This window comes from Belonocnema kinseyi, chromosome 6 (genome assembly GCF_010883055.1).
Source record: "Belonocnema kinseyi isolate 2016_QV_RU_SX_M_011 chromosome 6, B_treatae_v1, whole genome shotgun sequence".
Lineage (NCBI taxonomy): Eukaryota > Metazoa > Arthropoda > Insecta > Hymenoptera > Cynipidae > Belonocnema > Belonocnema kinseyi.
In genome coordinates this window covers 136,729,093-136,739,832 of record NC_046662.1, presented here as the reverse complement: position 1 = coordinate 136,739,832, position 10,740 = coordinate 136,729,093, and the positions used below count along the sequence as shown (strand labels likewise).

The following is a 10,740-nucleotide window of genomic DNA, read 5'->3' as shown; positions in this document are numbered from 1 at the left end:
AGTAAAGTATTTTCAATGTTTATAAATCGGTTTAAAATCGTAAAACTTGATTTTAATGTCATTTTAATCAAATTTAAAGCAAATTTTCACTTTTCGCGATTTACTGCCTTTTCATCACCGTATGGTGGGTTGAAATTTTTGTAAAAAAAAATCAAAACATGGTTTTCGATGTATTTTTTCCCGTAGAATTCGTTTCTGAAGTCAAAAAAATAAAAATTTTCTTTATTTTTTTTATTTAAAAAAAACCATGAAAAAACCGTAAAAAATGAGGTTTTTCGAGCAAAACCCCATAAAAAAGTAGCTGGACCCTACTTTTTTATTGCAAATTCGGATTCAGCGTCGAAAAATACATAAGAATATATAGGTCTGGTCAATTGCACAGACACTTTTGTTTTTTTGTGGGCCTGTGATATCTTTAACACATTTTAATGAGAGAGAGATAATACTTAGTTACTTAGAACTCAGTGCACGTGCACTTAATGTGTTTCAATATATTATTCTATGATCTTTGATAAAAAATATGTTTTTGGTCATATTAATAGAATTTCACTATTAAAAAACGTATTAAGACTTTCATAAATGTTTATCTGTGTTCTGATAAAGAATAATAATATTCTTCAATTATAATTACAAAACTGCGTTGCTTCTTTGTAGATAAATTTTATTTAGAAAAGACAACACGGTATTACAATCCTTTCTTCCCGCTACTAGTTATGAACCTAGCTATTTTATTATTTTATTTAAGGAATTTAACCCTTAAAGGTCCCCTTACTTTGGTATAACGTTGAGGTCCTCTGGGGTCGTGAAGACCCGAGCCGTAATTTTTTATTGCATGGAAGGTTTTTAATATTTTGTCGTGAAATTTTGTTGGGCACTTCCTGAAGTGTCTTGCTTTAAGATAATTTTACTTGATAAATGATTTTTTGTTTGTTTTAAGACATTGAACAAAAGATTAAAAACTGAAGAAGAACGAACTTCGTAAATTTCAATATAAGTGTGAGAGCACTAACGACCCCATGGGGACCTTTAAGGGTTAATATAATAGTTTTACACGGAATGTCAAAGTAACATTCAGGCGGCACAATAAAGATAATAAAGTTAATATTAATAATAATAATAATAATATAGACAATAATAAGGATCGTCTGTGATCCGTTATTAGTGCTAGAACATGAACGCTAGAACTTTAGTGCTAGAACTGTTAAGTAACAGATCTCAACTTTTGTTCTTTATTTATGCAATTTATACAAAATTACGGCACAGTTCTAGAACAAGCTGGGATAAAATGTTACAGAACGTCTGTGATTGGTCAGTTCTAAAACAATTACGTATTAACTGTATCCGACAAGAGCTCTTTTGACTAACTAGTATCAACTATTATTAAATTTACTAGTTGTTGTTTTTAAGTGTATATATACGGTAGAACCAAAAACCCTTAAATGATTTAACCTGGGTTTTTTATTGTGCCACAGTTCATACGGAATTTTCGAACTTTCAACGGCTTTTGTAAGTGTTAAATTTAATAAATAGGCTACTGTTAATACAGCCTTACCCCAAAACTGTTTATATAACCTTGCTGCGTTTATAACTGCACGAGCTTTTTCTGTGATAGTTCGATTTATTTCTTCCGTTACTCCATTTTGCTGCAGTGTATAAGGTACTGTTAAATGGAACATTATTCCCTTTTTTCAGCAAAAATCTTTAAAGTCATTTGACATGTATTCTCGTCCATTGTCATAGTAGAGGTTAAAACCTTTTAAATAGTTTCACTTTTTGCGACAAAATCTTTGGAAAAACCAAAAACGTCTGATTTGAAAGTTAACAAATATGTAACGGTGTAGCGAGTGAACTCATCAATAAAAGTTGCAAAGTAATTTTTATTGTCAATAGTGGGTGGTGTAACCGCCCCATAAACATAGGTATGAACAATAAATAAGGGTCTTGTAATATGGTTTTTGTTTTTGGTTTCATTAAATGGAAGTCGCGCTTGCTTGCCAGAAATGCAAGGTTCACATATTTCATTTGTAGGTTTCACGTCATCAAGATCATCAACATTTTCAAACAATTTTTGACTTCTTATTTGATCAAATTTAAAATTACTTATATGACTAGGGCGTTCATGCCACGACTTGAAATTATTAGACTTATTGACATTTATGTAACTTCCATTTACCATGTTTTTGTTGATACTAAAAACGACCCTAAATAAACCATTTACTGACTTACCTCATAGAATCGCTTTTCCTTTACCATTTTCTACGGTGACCCTTTCGGTGACGAAAATTATTTTGAAACCTTTTTCTTGCAGACGGCGAACCCATAGCAAATTGAATGTAGCATCCGGTGCATGTAGAACGTTTTCTAAAACTCCTGGCCTTCCAAGATTTATAATTACTTGAATGTTTCCAGTTTTGATAGCGCTTATTGATTTTCTTATTTTTCCTACGAGGATTTTCAGTAGCGATGATAACATTTTACTCGTCGTAAATACATATCCTCTGTTGATAATATGATCTATTGATCCCGAATCCAGTAAGAATGATATCTGGTTAGTATTAATCCTGGTAGTCGGATGTGACCGTCCCATCAGAAATGCAAATCCATCCACACTTGCAATATTTGTTTGAACGGTTTTCAAGTTTCCTTGTTGTGTCATCCTTTTGTAATAGTAGCAATCGTATTTTTCATAATTTTGTCGTGCACAATGTTCACGAGTCACTTTGGATAATTTGGATGGGGATGTTCGTTGTTGCCTTTTGAAAAATTTAAGTGATTTCCAATTCTTGTTTGTGTTCTTATTTCCACTCGATTCTGGTGCACTAGTATTCTGTCAGCACTAGTATTTAAAACTTTAAGGGTAGTGGATTGTTCTTCTGTTCGTAATTTTACCTAATGATCATTTGTAAAATGTTGCCGCAAGGTTACTTCACCTTGCCATTTTAAACTTAAAAGTTGTTTTCTCAAAGCCAAATGGGTTGCCAAACTACGTCTTTTATAAATTGCATCCAAACCCTGAAAAATGTCTTTTTCAGTAGCAGTGTCTTTTGCAAAACCCAGAAAAGTATCACTTAAATATTCCACAATTATGCTTTTTGCGGTAGAGTCCTTTTTATGCCAGTCGTCCGACATCCGGATGTTCAATGCCGGAAGATCATTGTCCACAACGTCTAACACACCAAGTTTAGCAAGTAATAATCTCACTCGAAACTTCCACACCGTATACTTTTCACCATTAAACGGCTTAGAGTTTAGAATTTTAATCCGCCTAGACGCGATGAACTGGGCCCATAACCTAATGGTTTTAAGGACTTAAATAAATGAAACAAATTATAGACCGTTTCAAATACTGCTCTTTATTCCATGAAGGCTTATGTGAGACTAAACTGAAAAAAACATATATGACGATTCCATGCGGTTCATTGCGACGTAGGAGGACCACACAGAAGTATATGTTATCTCGATATTTATTAAACAAGACTCGGTCAGTCGACTGTGCCTTAATTCTAGGTATTTGAATCAGATCCTCATACTAAATTTATATATTGAAATGTTGGAAACTTTTTTACCGGCTAAGCAGTTTGAACAACTGATGCTGCAACTCTCCAATATGGAGGCTTCAAAGAATGACCTGCACAACAAATTCGATCAGCTGACGCTCGAAAACATACCTCTGATAATGAACCATAACAAACTATAGGCAAAAGTAGAACAACAAGACATTAAAATTGAACAGTTGGAGAGGATCCTGAAAACAATAATTTCTTGTTCTTTGGTATTCCAGATAGCTCGGAATGGGACACAAAGGAATTCATCCTAGAATTAATTAGCCTCAAACTGGAAATCGCTTCAACCAAACTTGATCCGAAGAAGCCAAAAGACTAGGCAAATTCAACCCACAGAACACAGGCCAATTTTCATTAAATGTAAGTTTGTTAAACTCAAATTCGAAATCCTAAGAAACCTTTAAAAATTGATTGATACCTCTATTTTCGTCTCCGAGGACTTCTCTAAACGGATATACTGATGGGATAAATTCGCTGAAACCTAATACCAAATCACAATCAAAAAGGAAAATCTCGCCAGGGTCATGTCCGCTAGAGAGATTTTCAAAAGAAAAAAAAAGTCGTTTCAACGCAATCGCCCTGGCGGACCGAAGGAACCGAATGGAGCCTCTACAAAGTACCCATAAAGACCCCATTGGGTCCCCATTCGGTTTCTTTTTTTAAAAACTCAAAAAAACAGAAAGATCAACTTTCAAATTGTGACACACTTCAAACGCATCGCCTGTAAGTAGCAGTCAACAGGCGTTATACGTCTTATTTTTTTAAAAACTTTTTACCGTTGCAAATAAAACTATTGCGATTATTCCGTGTCCTTCTACAGGGAATTTTAACGTAGAATCCGAATTTCAAAAATTTAAGTTTGATTTTGATGTTTTTTCAGTTTTTTACAAAGGAACCGAATGGGGACCTAACGGGGTCTTTACGGGTACTTTGTAGAGGCTCCATTCGGTTCCTTCGGTCCGCCAGGGTCCCTTTTTGAAATTCTTTTCAAATTATTAACACTTTTTTTTAATTAATGAATTTTCTCATTATACTTATTTTCAATTATAACTTATATATTAATATAAAATTTTCTAGTTGGATTAAAAAACGTTGTCTTTTTTGGCGCATCTCATTCCATTTACGAGAAACGTCGTATTAATTCCAATTTTAAGCATTTAAAAAAAAGTTAGGTATCTGAAATCATCAAAACCCGTAGATTCCGAATTATTCTGTTTTAGGCTGCTGAATATGAAATTAAAAAAATCTACTTCTAAATTTTAATCCGAAAGCTTAACAAAGGACCTTTGACTCTCGGTTACTCTATTGATACAGTCTCTTTGCTTGTTATTTATGATCAAATTCTTATATCAATTTCAGCCTCTCTGCTTGTTATTTATGATCGTATTTCTATTTTAATTTCGGAAAGGACATTTCAGAGCCTTTAAAACATTTAAAAGAACTACCTGGGCCTTTAAAAATATCTACTTAAGTGCCTGCGGAGAATTTCTCTGACCATAGAGAATCTTTAGAATATACTTAGAGATTTCTTTCGGTAGGGTAGCGACATTAGTGGGTCTACATAGAACTCCGTGATGGATTTTTTTATCTAGTATGTATAGATAGCGCTAAAAGAGCGCCAATCTAATTCAGCTTGAACAGACATCCATGAATAATCCAGTACTGGTGCTAGAATAATTTCAGTTTGCCAGGAATTATTTCCACTCGGGAAAACTTTGGGACAAAACAGTTTCGTTTGTGCAACACCGCGTTTAGAATATTGATACAATTTCGTAGATCCTTGAGTTTTCTCCATCTTAGGGATGGGGGGGGGGGGGCAACGTGAACTCAGGTAGTAGTTCTGAGTGGATACCGTTTCGGAATAAACGGAAGTGGTGTAGCCGAGTTGCGGCCCGCGGTCAGTTTTCCTAAAGACGAAAATCCGAGTTGCGGCCGGCTGTCGATTTAAGAGACCCTTACCCCTACAGTACTCCTCACCCCCTCTACTCGACACTTTCCTCCTTAACTTTCAATACATTTATGCAATTTAGTGCGCTCCAGGAAGTCTTTCTCGTGAGTTGTACGAGGGTCGATGGAGAGTGCCTCGAAAATCTACACACGGCTACACTAAGAATCACTGCAGTTTTTTTTCTATTATTCTCTCCAATTTTATTATTAAAAAAATATAAACATTTAATCAAAAACCCGGCTTCGTCAAAGCCGAGAGATTAATATTTAGATCAGCGATTCCCAAACTTTTTTCGCTCTTTCTGGGGAGTGGCAGGGCCGCCACCCTCAAATTTTTTTCATAATACTTAAAACCAAGGGGGGACAATTAACATCCTGTGATGCGGGCATGTGCTGGCTTGTCGCGCTCGACCTTTCCATTATAGAAAAATTAGAGCTAATTAGGAAAAATGGAAAATTTAGTTAAATATTAATTAGCTAATTTTAATAGGCAGCGTTAGATTTTCTGGACGACGACGAGAACATTAGAAAAAGATAGAAAGAAATTGGTTAATAACTTCAAAAGTTATTGCACTTTTGTTACGTTGCAAGGTAGTCAAGTAATGTATTTTTTTGGACAAATTTAGTGAAAATGTTAAACGATTTTTATGAACTTTTTTTCCATATTTCTAAATTATATCACGAAATTGATTCCCATCCTCACAGCGGGGACCCTTCCTTTGAAGCCTACCGAGCTACCCGGCCCGGGGTAACATCCTCCTACCGCTAGGTAGCCACCCTAACCAGGGCAGCAGTTTGGAAATCGCTGATTTAGATGACGTGTGCTGGAATTCAGACGAAAATATTCAAAATTGCGGACAGAATCTTACATTCCGTTTTATAACTCCAAAAAATCCGCCTAATCCTATTGGTCCTAATTTCTTAATTTTTCCAAATTCCCAATTCAAAGTCCAAACTGCAAAAGAGTCAACATTTCTTGCTAAATTATTATAATTAATTAGTTGTAATGCATTGTGAGTTAACTGTTGTTAACTATTATTTATTTACTTACTTAGAATAATATAAAAAAATATTTTTATCGAAGACATTTTTTTAAGTATTTAAAAATTCTCAAAATAATTTAAATAATTTTAAATAAAAATAATTGAAGAAAATATATACCCGAATAAAAAATGCTCTTTCAAAATGTGCGCACTATTGAAAAAAAAGAATTTTATTTTTTCAAAAATCTAATTGTTAATTAAAAGAAAAATTCAAAAGAAGCTTCAAAATAAATGAGTGCTAAATTAAATCATGTAAATTTTGTTTGGAAAAAGTTATTAGGTTCGGAGAAAATTGAGGGAGAAATTTCTCTTTCCGTTCGAGGCGCACGTGTGTTTAAATGGATTACTTTATACAATTTTTATACAATTATTGTTATTTTAACTTTGAAAAATATTTTTAAATACTTTAAAAATTATTTTAAAAAATCTTCGATACATATGTTTGATAAATGAATTATATTTATAATAAAAAAAAAACAATTTTTTAATTGCTTTAATTCGGGAAATCCATAATTCGAAAATTATTAAAAGTATATACGAATACCAAACATACGAAGAAAATGTACGAAAATTTACATAAGCATTGCCAATCAATTGTAATTTAAAATATTGTATCTTTAAAGCACAACAACGAACGCAGATATACACCCTACTAGTAACACGTAGAAACTGCTAAGCAGGCTCTGTAAACTCAATAAGGGAAAATGGCGAATTTTTAGAATTTGAGCGCGGGGGGTTTAGAGGCAGCGAGGGGAGCGAAATTAGTTCTCCTGCCCATCGCAGATGGCGCAAATTGGCGTAAAAAGCACGTGCGCGGAAAATTGTTTGTTTTCATTTGTTACTGTCGCGTTTTGTCTGGTGCTGTCACCGTAGGAGACCATAACCTTGAAACGGTTTTTCGTGTGCCGGTATCACTTCAATGAAAAGGATTTCTGGAAAACGCAAACTGGTGTGGTTATAACATATTTAAAAAACTATACATCACAGCTCAACTCTGCTTCAGAAAAATTAAAAATTCATACGTATGCACACCCTAACTCGTCTCGTAATTCGCTTTTTCTACTTAAAATACAAAAATTAAAGCAAAATTAAGTAAATGAAAAACGTAAAATGAGAAATTGAATGATGATTATCTTTCATTTCTTATCCTGCGTTTCTTGTTTCCTTAATTTTGTCTTTATTCATTCCTTTTTCTTGAATTATTTCACTAGTCAACACGTCTAAGGAAGGAGCTTGCAAATATATAGCGACCAATGCATGCATGCTTCTGCAGTTCCCCTGCCCATCGCAGATGACGCTGAATTTCGCCATTTATTTCCCACGTAGTTGACCGAGCCTGCTGCTAAGTTTTCGGAAATTCGATGATTTAACGTCCACTCCTTACCACCACCACCCCTTACTTTATTCATGAGCATATTCATTTGGTGTGACTTTAAAAATGTATTTGTTCGCTTGCAGATTCATCCTGTTAGTTAAAAATAAATCTTTGGTTAAAAATTCAACTATTCTGTTAAAGTATTTATTTACTGAAAACTTATCTTTTTTAGTTGAAAATAGAACTATTCGTTTCAAAATATGGGTAGAAAATAAATCATTCAAAAAGATATTATTACACACGGAATTTAACTCACTTTAATTATATCAACATCAACAAATTATTGGGTATTAAAAATGTCATTAGATTAGCTAAAGTTAAAGGAATAAATAAAAGGATAACTTGAAAATATTTTCGATTTCAGTTTTTTGATTTTCACAGTGGTAAAATGAAAAATTACCAAAAAACGGTTTTTGACCGTAATATCGGATTTTGGGGGTATATGATAAATTTCGCATTTGACATATTTTTAGAAAGGCACCTAAAGAAATGAGTTTCTGTCCTGAAAAATGTGGAAAAGTCCTGAATTTTTTTTATAAACGCTAGACACTCTGGGTATGTTTTCAAGAATTTTGCTTTACATTCAGTATTTTACCTATATCTGTGGTTATAAAAGTAGCTTGTATGAATACCAAAATTATTTAATTATTTATATTACAATTTTACGAATTCTTTGTTTTTTCTTTTTTTGGATACCAATTCATTATTTCTCACGCAGATAGCATACATAGATGAAATATTTATCAATTATTCATATTTCCCTGCAGCTGAGCAGGTAAGCCAAGTAATAATAACTAAAACCAAACGCAATGATGCAATAAAAGTAGCTGGAGATTTTCTATCTCTCTCTTTGCTAAGTTTCTCGCTGTAACAGGTCAAAAATTTTACCAACGGAATACTACCGATTTTCGGGTATGAGTTTGTAATTATATTAGCCAGGGGGCACTTTGTTGTAATTCCAATTTTTTTATAGTTGTCGCTGCACGCATTTAGGTGCTCAGTGAAACCTACCGTTTCGTCTTAATCTAGATTATAGAGGTTTGGCCCTGAATCGCGATTATACATAAAAATACGAGGAGCAATTCAGAACGTGCCTACTCGGTGCGCTTGATGTCACCGTCCCCATTAAGGAAATATAAACCTCTATAATGAACGAAAGAGCAAGGGACACCAATCCACAATTTTGCGAAAATGTCTTTTCTTTGAAATTGCGAATTCCACTTTAAATCGACGCTTAGAATCTATACCCGGTGTCAGATACGACGAAAAACGTTTCTTGTATCTTCGCTTCAAAACCACGAAAATGTAGTTTCGCTCTTTTTGCAATCTCTACCGATAAGAAATCTCTAAATATTCAATCTCCGCAGGCACTCAGGTAGATAATTTTAAAGATGCAGGTAGCTCGTTTAAATGATCTGAAGGCTTTAAAATGTCTTTTCGAAATTGAAATAAGAATTAGATCATAAATAGCAAGTAGGGAGGCTATTTTAATAGATTATTCAACATTCACAAGGTTCCTTTGTTAAGCTTTCGAATAAATATTAAAAAATGAATTATTTTTTTTATTTCAAACTTAACGGCATAAATCATAATAACTCGGAAACTACGGGTTTCGATTATTTTAAATAAATAACTTTTTCAAGATGTTTAAAATTGGAATGAATATAAAGTATCTCGTAAATGGAATGAGATACGCCAAAACAGGCAACATTTTTTAATTCAACTAAAGAATATGACATTAGTTTATAAGTTATAATAATAAAATATGAATGATAGGAAAATTCGTCAATTAAACAAAGTGTTAATAATTCAAAGACAAAATTAAAAAGGGAGTCGGTTTGGTGACAGCCAACTACTGTGAATAAATCTGCCCGACCGGTACGTGACGAATATAATAGGACTATTATATGATTGTCGCACCACTCTTAAAAGGATCCAAATCTCTTAGACTATCTCTTGAGAAAAAGCGATTCATATCGATCCTGCAGATAGCCTGAAAATGGCCAGGCTTTTTCGCCAGAGAATATTTCGAGATTTTATATGGGTAGGGATTTCACCCGTCATATAATTTTATTTTCAAATATAATAAATAATAAACAAACTCCAAACACATACCATATGCATGACGAAAAAATTAAGGTCATTAAACTGATTATAGAAATAATTTAACTACAAGAAGCATCCACTGGATTTCGACAATTTGCAAATTGCAAAATATATGCATGTACTTAATAATATTGTAATTGAACGTAAAGTTTTAAACATTCTTGTTTTTCTTTGTTTGAAATTAAAATTCTTTTTGAGAGATAATAATGATTAATTTATATTTAGTTTAGCAGATTGCAAAATGCCTTCATAGTGCAAACATGTATGCGTCCCATAGTTCTATTACGGGGTGATGGTACGTATGCTGACATTGGCGACGCATTGTCCACGCACTAAAATCGCATTCACAAACTCTAGCAGACGTGATACATTCTAGCAAGCATTTCGTGCGTCCATCGACGTGCACGTAACTTGCGCGCACGAATTGTTATCTGGGGGGTACCAATTAAAATTCTTCTATAACGTTGCCGTAACAAATCTGTAACAGTCTTACGAGGTTAGTATGTTCTTCAACCAATCCGTGATACAAAAATGAAGAAGGTTTGTGTATAAGAGTAGATAGGCTACGCGTAGACAAGTTAGATGATTAAAATTTTGTTCTAAAGTGGACGTACAGTCTGTCAAGTTAAAGCGTGGGTGGCTTTACTCGCAGTCGGTAAGGTGTATCGACATGATTTTGGTGTCAAAATATTAAGAAGAGCTCCCT

The 10,740-nt window shown here is 33.6% G+C and overlaps 1 protein-coding gene across 2 annotated transcripts in view; it reads left to right on the top strand.

Annotated features, from left to right (window-relative positions):
• Positions 1-10,740, top strand: part of LOC117174994 (neuroligin-4, X-linked) — a 450,915-nt gene that overhangs the window by 29,672 nt on the left and 410,503 nt on the right. The window contains exon 2 of one of the 2 annotated variants that reach the window (XM_033364480.1): positions 3,782-3,923. The exons of the other annotated variant lie outside the window; for it this stretch is intronic. The gene's annotated coding sequence lies outside the window, so the exon portion shown is untranslated. The remainder of the gene's footprint in view (positions 1-3,781; positions 3,924-10,740) is intronic. 2 annotated transcript variants of the gene reach the window in all.